The following is a 9944-nucleotide window of genomic DNA, read 5'->3' as shown; positions in this document are numbered from 1 at the left end:
TTGATGGGTCCCACCCACCAACCTTTCAGTTAGAGGCTGAGCACTTAACCATTGTGCCAGGAAGGCTTCTTTGAAGAAGGGTAGCCTTCAATTATAAGTGTTTTGTGCAAGACTTCATAGAGTCTGCTAAGAACCCAGATTGCTCCTTGTTTGCCCCTGAGCCTGACAGGTCACTAGATTAGGGATAAACGGAGTTACCTTCCCAAATGCCTACAGGAAAATTGGCTGTCCATGCCACGTATGGATAAAGGGGTTGGCAAGAAATCAGGCACACTAATCAGACACAGGGGGAAAACATGGGGCCCACACACAATGCTAGGCACCAGCGATATGACATCACAGGTATGCCTACACTCAGCCAATCAGGTCAGCCAATACTCTCAACCCTGCCTCCCCAGCCACTATGGCTGGGAGGAGACAAAAGCAGCCCACGGGCTCTTTTCTCCCTCTCTCGTTCCAGTGTGCTCTGCAAGTGGGCGATGAGACTCCTCCCACGGGCAGGTCCACCTGCGTGCCCCCCTCAGAGCCTGCTCTCACTCCCTTGGGATTTCCTGCTCTTGGTTCCTGCTGGTGGCTCTGCATGCTGACTCCACACTCCTGTTCCCATATCCATTCCACGTGTTTTCCCATGCTCCCTTGAAAGGCCATTTGCAGTTGCAAACTTTCCCACGGCCCCTGTCATGCAGCCCTGCACACGTTCAGAGATAACATGTACTTTCTGAGATTGCACTACCTGAAACGTCCCTTTCCCTCACAAAAGTCACTGGGATTTACACATGTGCTTCTGCCGCGTGAATTCTCCCAGTGGTGGGAAGCAAGAACGGGGGTAAACCATTCCAGAAACCTAGCAAACACGCCCCCCCCAATAAAGTTCGTCCCCAAGGCTGACCCTGTAGAAAGCTCTGCACAATCAGGACAGCTGTGCCTTTGTTAGAAACCAGTGAACTGAGGACAGTGACGGCCAAGGAGGAATCAACGGACCCTGACGACCGAAAATGACTGCCTGGAGCTCTCATGAGGCCAACTGATCAAGATGACCTCAGCCTGGGTTTCCCACCCCAGAGGGGCCCAGCCCTTCCTCATGTGTGTTCCATATATAAGAGCACTAGTCCTTGAACTCGGGCTGGTGCCTCCAGCTGATGCCTGCACCCAGGCAGGATATACACTTTGCTGTTTGGGACCCACCTGGTCTCATGACTGAATCGAGTCTTCTCTCAGCCTTACGTTTTGTTTTAAGTCCTGTAGAACCATGAAGGCCTGCATCCTAGTCACCCAGGGAGGACAACCAACACACAGGAAAGTGGGACTACCTTCTTTTTCCACCCCCAGTCACCCAAGAGCATCAGCGCTCAGGTGGAGCCACAGATAAACTGGGTCGCAAGGTCGCTGTGGGTGGAAACATTAGATGACACTTAACAGCACCAGCAGCGAGGCCAGCTCAGGCTTAAGTAAGCAAGGTACAAAATGGTAGCGGGCATTAGCGAAACTCAGAAACGGGGATATTTCGCATTTTAATGCAATATTTTTTAAATGAGTGCCAAGCAAAACGGTGATGAACAAAAGATCATAGTTTGTTTTGTTTTGGTTTTAATCATTTTATTGGGGGTTCATACAACACTTATCACAATCCATGCATACATCAATTGTTGTTGTTAATCATTTTATTAGGGGCTCATACAACTCTTATCACAATCCATCCATGCATCAGTTGTGTACAGCACATTTGTACATTCATTGCCCTCATCATTCTCAAAACATTTGCTCTCCACTTAAGCCCCTGGCATCAGCTCTTAATTTTCCCCCTCCCTCCCCGCCCCCAAGATCATAGTTTTAAATAACAATACAACCCTGTCTTGGTTGAGTCACGGTAATGGGAACCTTACCCAATGCTATTTAGGATCAATAATTGGAAGACCAGCCTTAGACCCAGGACATCCCTAAAGGCTTCTTCACATCAAACAATAGTTTCTGTTGTTGGTAGGTGCCCTCCAGTTGGCGCTGACGCACGGTGACCCTGTGTGCAACAGAAGGAAATGCCGCCCGGTCCTGTGCCATCTTCACAATGGCTCTGGTGTTTGCGCCCATTGTACCCACTGTGTCCGCCCGTCTTGTCTAAGGTCTTCCTCTTATTTGCTGCCCTTCCGCCTTACCAAACACGATGTCCTTCGTCACCGGGGACCGGCCTCTCCTGACAACATGTCTAAAGTAATGAGGCAAAGTTCTCCCCATCCTTGCTCCTCGGGAGCATTCTGGCTGCACTTCTTGGCAGTTCTTTGGCAGTATCTTCTCCAGCACCATCACTCAACTGCATGTGTTCCTCGTCAGTCTCCTAGTCAATGCCCACCTTTGACATGCATCATGGTTACAATTACAACTCATAACCTGCAATCACTGCAAACACTGGCTTATCATTCCTGATAGAGTGCTGTCTTCAGCATTGTCGGTGGTGTCGCTGGGTTTCGAGCCACCCAGTGCATTAACTCAGAGTCGCACACATACAAGCATCACCCCCGGGGTGGGGCCAAAGGGGGCCTCCTCATGTGGCAGGAAATACAGGTTCCTTAGCAGTGTGTGCTATCAATTTTTAAAATTTTTTAAAAACATTTTATTAGGGGCTCATACAACTCACAAACCATACATTTACATACATCAATTGTATAAAGCACATCTGCACATTCCCTGCCCCAATCATTCGTGTACTATCAATTTTAATCATCAAACAATATGTGATGAGCACAATCGCAAATTTCTTAAATGAAGTATTTCCTAGATTCTAACAAAATTGCTTTGTAAAATCTTTCTATATTGAATTACCACATTATCAATAACTGAGTGGAGGCCTCGTTTGAAAATGTTTTGCTTTTCCCTTTAATTACAACTTCACTCTCAACAAAAATTCTTGATCCAGGTTCACAAGTACGAATTACCCTGATGCTGTAGCTGAGATGCCAGAACACCTGACAAGATCAACAACTCCACAAAAAAAAACCAACCCACCACCAGAAGCAGTGAAAACAACAGCCTGTGTGTGTAGCTCTTGCAGGAAAACCATGGGATTCTGGGTGCCGTTGCGATGGGGTAACAACGACAGCTCAGACCTGAGCACGTTGGAAGCATCAAAAGATAAATTGCACAGGATTTTCTCCTTGAAGACCTACTAATACGTGGAAGCTGAATTTATTTTGTTTTGATGAACCACAGGGATGTTTTTATTTTAAAAAAAATAACACATTTAGAGTGGCGAAGGAAGCTGATGGTGCCTGGCTATCAAAAGCTATAGCATCTGGGGTCTTAATGGCTTGAAGGTAACAAGCGGCCATCTAGCTCAGAAGCAACAAAGCCCACATGAAAGAAGCACACCAGCCTGTGCAATCATGAGGTGTCAAAGGGATCAGGTATCAAAGAATAAAAAATCTTACCATAGTGAATGAAGGGGGAAGTGCAGAGACCCAAAGCCTATTTGTCGGCCACTGGACATCCCCTTGCAGAGGGGTCTCAGGGAGGAGATGAGCCAGTCAGGGTGCAATGTAGCAACAATGAAACATACAACTTTCCTCTAGTTCCTAAATGCTTCCTCCCCCCCACTATCATGATTCCAATTCTACCTTGCAAGTCTGGCTGGACCAGAGCATGTACACTTGCACAGATAGGAACTGGAAACACAGGGAATCCAGGGTGAATGATCTCGTCAGGACCAGTGCTGTGAGTGACGATACTGGGAGGGTAGAGGGAGGGTGGTTGGAAAGGGGGAACTGATTACAAGGATCTACATGTGACCTCCTCCCTGGGGGATGGACAACAGAAAAGTGGATGAAGGGAGATGTTGGACAGGGCAAGATATGACAAAATAATAATTTATAAATTATCAAGGGCTCATGAGGGAGGGGGAACAAGGAGGGAGGGGGGAATGAGGACCTGATGCCAAGGGCTTAAGTGGAGAGCAAATGTTTTGAAAATAATGAGGGCAGTTAATGTACAAATGTGCTTCACACAATTGATGGATTGTGTATGTATGGATTGTGATAAGAGTTGTATGAGCCCCTAATAAAATGATTTTTTTTAAAAAGAAGTAAAAAAAATAACACATTTAGGAGACAGTGTGGGCATGGTGCCCAATCTGACCCCACCACACTGGGGTGACAGGGAGCAAAGCAGTGAAGTCCGGGGAATACCAAATATAGATTTTGGGGCCAGGGCATGGCACCCCATCAGAATCGACTGGAACACACTCCTAAAGTCCAACAAACAGACCTGGAACTATTTAGAGCAGTGGTTCTCAACCTTCCTAATGCCGCGACCCTTTCATACAGTTCCTCATGTTGTGGTGACCCCCCCAACCATAAAATTATTTTCGTTGCTGCTTCATCACCGTCATTTTGCTATTGTTATGAATCGGGCAACCCCTGTGAAAGGGTCATTTGACTCCCAAAGGGGTCACGACCCACAGGTTGAGAACTGCTGATTCAGAGGCTTTTCTTTTGTTGTTGTTTTGTTTTGTTTTTCTCCTGCTTTCTCTTGGTTTTGTGCCTATTATTGCCTCTGCATGTCTATCTAGATAAGATAGGCAAGATAAACAATCCTGAGGAGAAAACAATGGGACTGATGGTTGGGTGGGGGTAAGAGGGGACACGGGAGAGAGGGATGGGGAGGAAGGGGATGTTACCAAATCCAGGGACAAAGGAACAACAAGTAATCTAAAATCCATGGAGAAGAGGGCATAGGATGCCTGGTGGGGCTTAATCAAGGCCAATGTAGCTGAGAGGAATTACTGAAACTGAATGAACGCCAAACCTGACAGTGGGACAAGAGGAAAGTAAAAGGAAATAGAGGAAAGAACTAGGAGGCAAAGGACATTTATAGAGGTCTAAATATAAACATGTAAATATATTTATATATAACAATAGGGTAATAGATCTATGTACATATATTGATATGTTAAGTATTAAGATGGCAGATGGACATTGGGCCTCAATTCAAGTACTTCTTCAATGCAAGAACACTTAGTTCTAATAACCTGGCATTCTGTGATGTTCACCTTCCCCATATGGTTGCTGAAGACAAAACGGGTGCATAAGCAAATGTGTTGAAGTAAGATGATGGTGCCCAGCTATCAAAAGATACAGCGTCTGGGATCTTAAACGCTTGAAGATAAACAGACAGCCATCTAGCTGAGAAGCAACAAAGTTCACATGGAAGAAGCACACCAGCCTGTGTGATCATTAGGTGTCAATGGGATCAGGTATCAGGTATCAAAGACTTGGAATGAAAAATCATATCACTGGGAATGAGAGGGAGTGTGGAGTAGAGACCCAAAGCCCATCTGTAGGCAACTGGACATCCCCTTACAGAAGGGTCACAAGGAAGAGACGAGCCAGTCAGGGTGCAGTATAGCACCAACAAAACATTCAACTTTCCTCTACTTCTTTAATGCTTCCTCCCCCTATCATGATCCCAATTCTACCTTACATATCTGGCTAGACCAGAACATGTACACTGGTACAGATAAGAGCTGGAAATGTTAGGCAGGCTAGCGCAGGATTAAAAAAAATGTCTATTAACGCATTCCCAGAGAGCCAAGCCACCAGAAACAAAGGAGTGGTGCACTGCACATGCTCAGAGGCTCAGGATTCCCGCCGGTAGGCATGGGTGGGCACTAAACCTGGATTGACCCACCTAGGCCAGGTCAATTCAATTCAGCCAATGGGGTCAATCAGGGGTCGTCCACCATGCCTCCCCATGGAATCCTTGAAAAGGCAAGAGCCCAGAGTCCAGACAGACTTTGTCTGCGTGACACTGAGCCGCTCCCGCCAGGCTGCATGGTCGGGAGGAGTCCTATGGGTGCCGTGTAAACCTGAAACTTCTTCTAACTCTCATAAAACTCACTTGGATCATGAACCAGGCTTTGGTGTGAATTCTTTCTCATGCAGGACCAAGGACTGAGGTATAACTCTAGCTCCAGAGAGATCTAAGAGAAACACAGGGAATCCAGGACAGATAAACCCCTCAGGACCAATAATGAGAATAGCTATACCGGGAGGGGAAGGGGAAGGTGGGGGGAGAAAGGGGGAACTGACATGTAACCCCCTCCCAGGGAGACAGACAACAGAAAAGTGGGTGAAGGGAAACAGAGGTGGGTGTAAGACATGAAAAAAAATTTATAAATTATGAATGGTTCATGAGAGAAGGAGGGTGGGGGAGGGGGCAAATGAGGGGCTGATACCAAAGGCTCAAGTAGAAAGAAAATGTTTTGAAAATGATGGCAACATATGTACAAATGTGCGTGACGAAATGGATGTATGTATGGATTGTGATACAAGCTATAAGAACCCCCAATAAAATATTTTAAAAAAATAATAACACAGCAAATAAATAAATAATAATACGTTTATTTGTGCTGGAAATAAAAGTATCATATTTTGGTCTCACCTCATGGCAGACTCTCTGAATTTTGAGCCTGAATAAGGTAAAGTTCTGCTCAACTATCATTCTTGCCAGTGTCTGTCCTGGCCTTTGGGATCAGAAAATAAAATGTGGTCCCACTTTAGAAGGCAGCATGATGCAGCGATTAGGCAAAGGGACATTTCCTCAGAAGGTTAATCATACAATTACCAAATGACCCAGCAATTCCATGCTTAAGTATTTGCCCTTCGGAAGAGCTGAAACAGGGGCGCCTACAAACTTGCACACCAATTCTCATTCACAGCAGCCCAGAGGAGGCAACCCCCCGAGTACCCACCAGCAGGTGGATGGATAAACACCAGGCGGTCCCCACGGGAACATCACTCCACTGGAGAGGGAGCCGGAATCCCCATGAGCCTCAGACACGGTATGCTGAGTGACATACTTCAGTCATGTAAAGGACGCACGGTGCCTGGTCCGCCTGATATGAAGTAGCAGCAGGCAGGACGTTGATGTGGGGAACTTGGTGACAGGGCGGGAATGGGGAATTCGCGCCTGATGGGTTTGGGTTTGATAGGAAGGAGAGAGTTTGGGGAGCAAAATATGATCATGTTTAAGCCAGACAGGGTGATATATCCATAATATATATCCATAATATATCCATAATTAAAGTGCCCAACCTGTCCCCGCCCCAGAGGATCCTGCCTCCTGGCAGCGGTGGCACATGCATTGCTGATAGCCACCATGCCATATGGCACCTTGGATAAGCCTCGGAGGCTCAGAGGGTGCCCCACCTCAGGGCCCTATCAGCCAGGGAGGGCTTCTATCTCCCAAATGCCCATGGTCTGAGCCTCCTGGGCATGGCTGCTGGACTGGAAAGAGGCGAACAGCTGAGGTCAGGCCCGGGGTCTGAGATTTCTACCCAATAAGTATCACTCATCCTTCTTACCTGTGGCATCAGGTCCTCCTGCCAGTAGTTACGGTGCCTAAGTCCTGGCCTACATAAAACATGCCGGCCCTGCCCCGTAGCTGCATCCTCCCAGGGAAGGCAGGGGCAGGGCCGGTCATCACCCAAGCGTATAAAATCCTGCCAGCACCCAGAGTCCTGGTGGTGCCATGCATCAAGCACCAGGCTGTTGGCCCCAAGGCTGGCAGTTCGAGTCCACTAGCCATAACTCAGGAGACAGATGAGGCAGGCTGATTTGGAAATTATTTACAGCCTTGGAAACTCCATGGAGCAGTTCTACTGGATCCTATAGGGTCACTATGAGTCAGGATCAACTCGATGGCAGTGGGGTAGGTGATTCAACATGACCAGGCCAGGTGAGGAGGAAGCCAGGGCTTCTCTGGGGAAGTCCCCAATGACCTCATCTCTTCACAAGTTGAGGAAGTCCATAGACTTCCCAGAGAGGGTATCACGTGCATAGGTGCTGAGGGAGGCAGGAATGCCTGGTGGCTAAAGCTCAGCAGAGGGCGTGTGGGGAGAGGTGGCAGGAGCTGGACTGAGCCAAATTCCCTTTAGTGAACTTGATGGTTAAAATCAATAGGAAGAAAAACAACAACATCACAGTCCATGCCGACTCTTAGGGTAGAACTGGCCTGTGAGTTTCTGAGACAGTAACTCTGAACAGGGGTCCAAAGCCTGTCTTTCTCTCAAGAAGCAGCCGGTGGTTTTGAACAGCCAGACTTGCAGATCACAGCCCAACTCATAACCACTATACCACCAGGGCTCCTAATGGGGAAGCTGTTGATCTCTTCCCATCTGGAGCAAAGGAGAGTGACGGGAAGCAGGCTCGAGGAGACAATCCACCTGAGGACTTGTCTGGAACCAGAAGAAAAAGGAGTGGTGCCCGGCTGCCATGCAGACTGCTCTGAAAACACCCTGGGAGGAAGCTGTGCAAGGGGCTAGATGCACTGGTCTGATCGAGACAGGCGGAACCCCGGAGCGAGGCTATGGCCCGTGGACCCCCTCCACGCCGGGAACTGAAGCCGCCCCAGGGTCACCTTGCAGCCCAACAGCAAGCAGGCCTCAAAGCGAGCAGACAACCAGGGAGGAACACGGTCCTCCTCCTCAGGACATTCAACACGGAAAGCACGTGCCCAAAGTAACAGACGGAAGAGGGAGGGGCAGGGGCCGGAACCCCCAGGGGAAGCGGGTAGGGTGCATGCACGGCAGCCCACCTCAGCAGCCAAATGTGCCTCCACTGATGGTTGACTGCAGAAGGAAGGTGCTTCCAGAAGTTTCGCCCAAAGCACAAGAGAACTTTCAAAACAGAAAGAGGGAGACGTGGGAAGCTCTTTCCGGACTGACGGCTGGAATGACTTGGAGACTCCCTTCTCCAAAGCATGACTCCTGTCCCCACCTGTCCCTTTCTGTGCCCTCCTCCCACGGAGACTGCCAATGCAGATTCCCAACGCTGGCCGCCACCCTGATATCGCCATCCTGCTCTATGCACAAATCCTCACCACTGGACCAAGAGTCACATCGCGATCGGCGGAGAAAAGACGGGAGAGGTCCAGGATTTCTGTCATCTTGCTTGGATCCGCAGCCAGCGCACGTGGACGCAGCCAGCAGCCAGGCGACCACGGGACGCATTTCACAGGAACTCTCTAAAGTGTGGGCAGCAAGGACAAAGGTGCACCTGCCCCAAGCCACGGCGTTTCAATCACCGTGCAGGCAGGTGAAGTGGGACATGGGATACGGAAGATTAGCTGAGCGGTGGTGCCGGTAAAGATTATGGAAAGTCCACCGGATGGACCGCCAAAAGAACCAACAAATGGGTCTCAGGAGACGTACAGCCAGAATGCTCCTTAGAGGCGGGGATGGTGAGACTTTCTCCACATCCTGTGTCAGGAGAGACCAGTCCCTGGAGAGGGACATCGTGGTTAGCAAGGTGGAGGGCCAGTGAACAAGAGGAAGACCTTCGACAAGACAGACTGACACAGCGGCCTCGCAGGATGGGCTCGCACGAGAGCACCGTAGTGAGGACGGCGCAGGACCGGTGGTGTTTTGCTCTGTTGTCCGTCGGGTCTATGAGTCAGAACCGACTCAGCGGCAGCGAACGACAGCCTCACGATGGAATTTCTATGCCCACTTGGCTCGTGTGGTGCCCTCCGACGTTCTGTGGTGCCGTGCGTGTGCACTGGCTCACCAGCAGTGCCCGATGGCGCTGAGCTCTCTGCAGCAGCGGCAGTGCCAGCCTTTGCCATTTACTGTGTTACTGAACTTGGCTGCTAGATCCGTGTAAGCGGTATCCATTTAGATTTTCACAGGAGTGGTTTTAATCGGCTTTTAAAAAACTGTCTTAAAACATAGTGACCTTTGCCATTTTAACCATTGTCGAGGGTACACTCAACCTGGAGGCACTATCACACCTTGTCATATACCTAAACACACTCTCTCTCCCACTACCCGCCCCCACCGACCCCAGGGCGGCTGTCCCAGGAGGAACAGACAGAGCCCAGTTGGATATGCAGCCCAGGAATGAGTGTGTAGAGTCCTTGGTACAGGGCTATAGGGCTGGTGGGGTGGGGTGGGGTGGGAC

Source organism: Tenrec ecaudatus, chromosome 12, assembly GCF_050624435.1.
Source record: "Tenrec ecaudatus isolate mTenEca1 chromosome 12, mTenEca1.hap1, whole genome shotgun sequence".
Lineage (NCBI taxonomy): Eukaryota > Metazoa > Chordata > Mammalia > Afrosoricida > Tenrecidae > Tenrec > Tenrec ecaudatus.
This window is presented reverse-complemented; position numbering follows the sequence as displayed.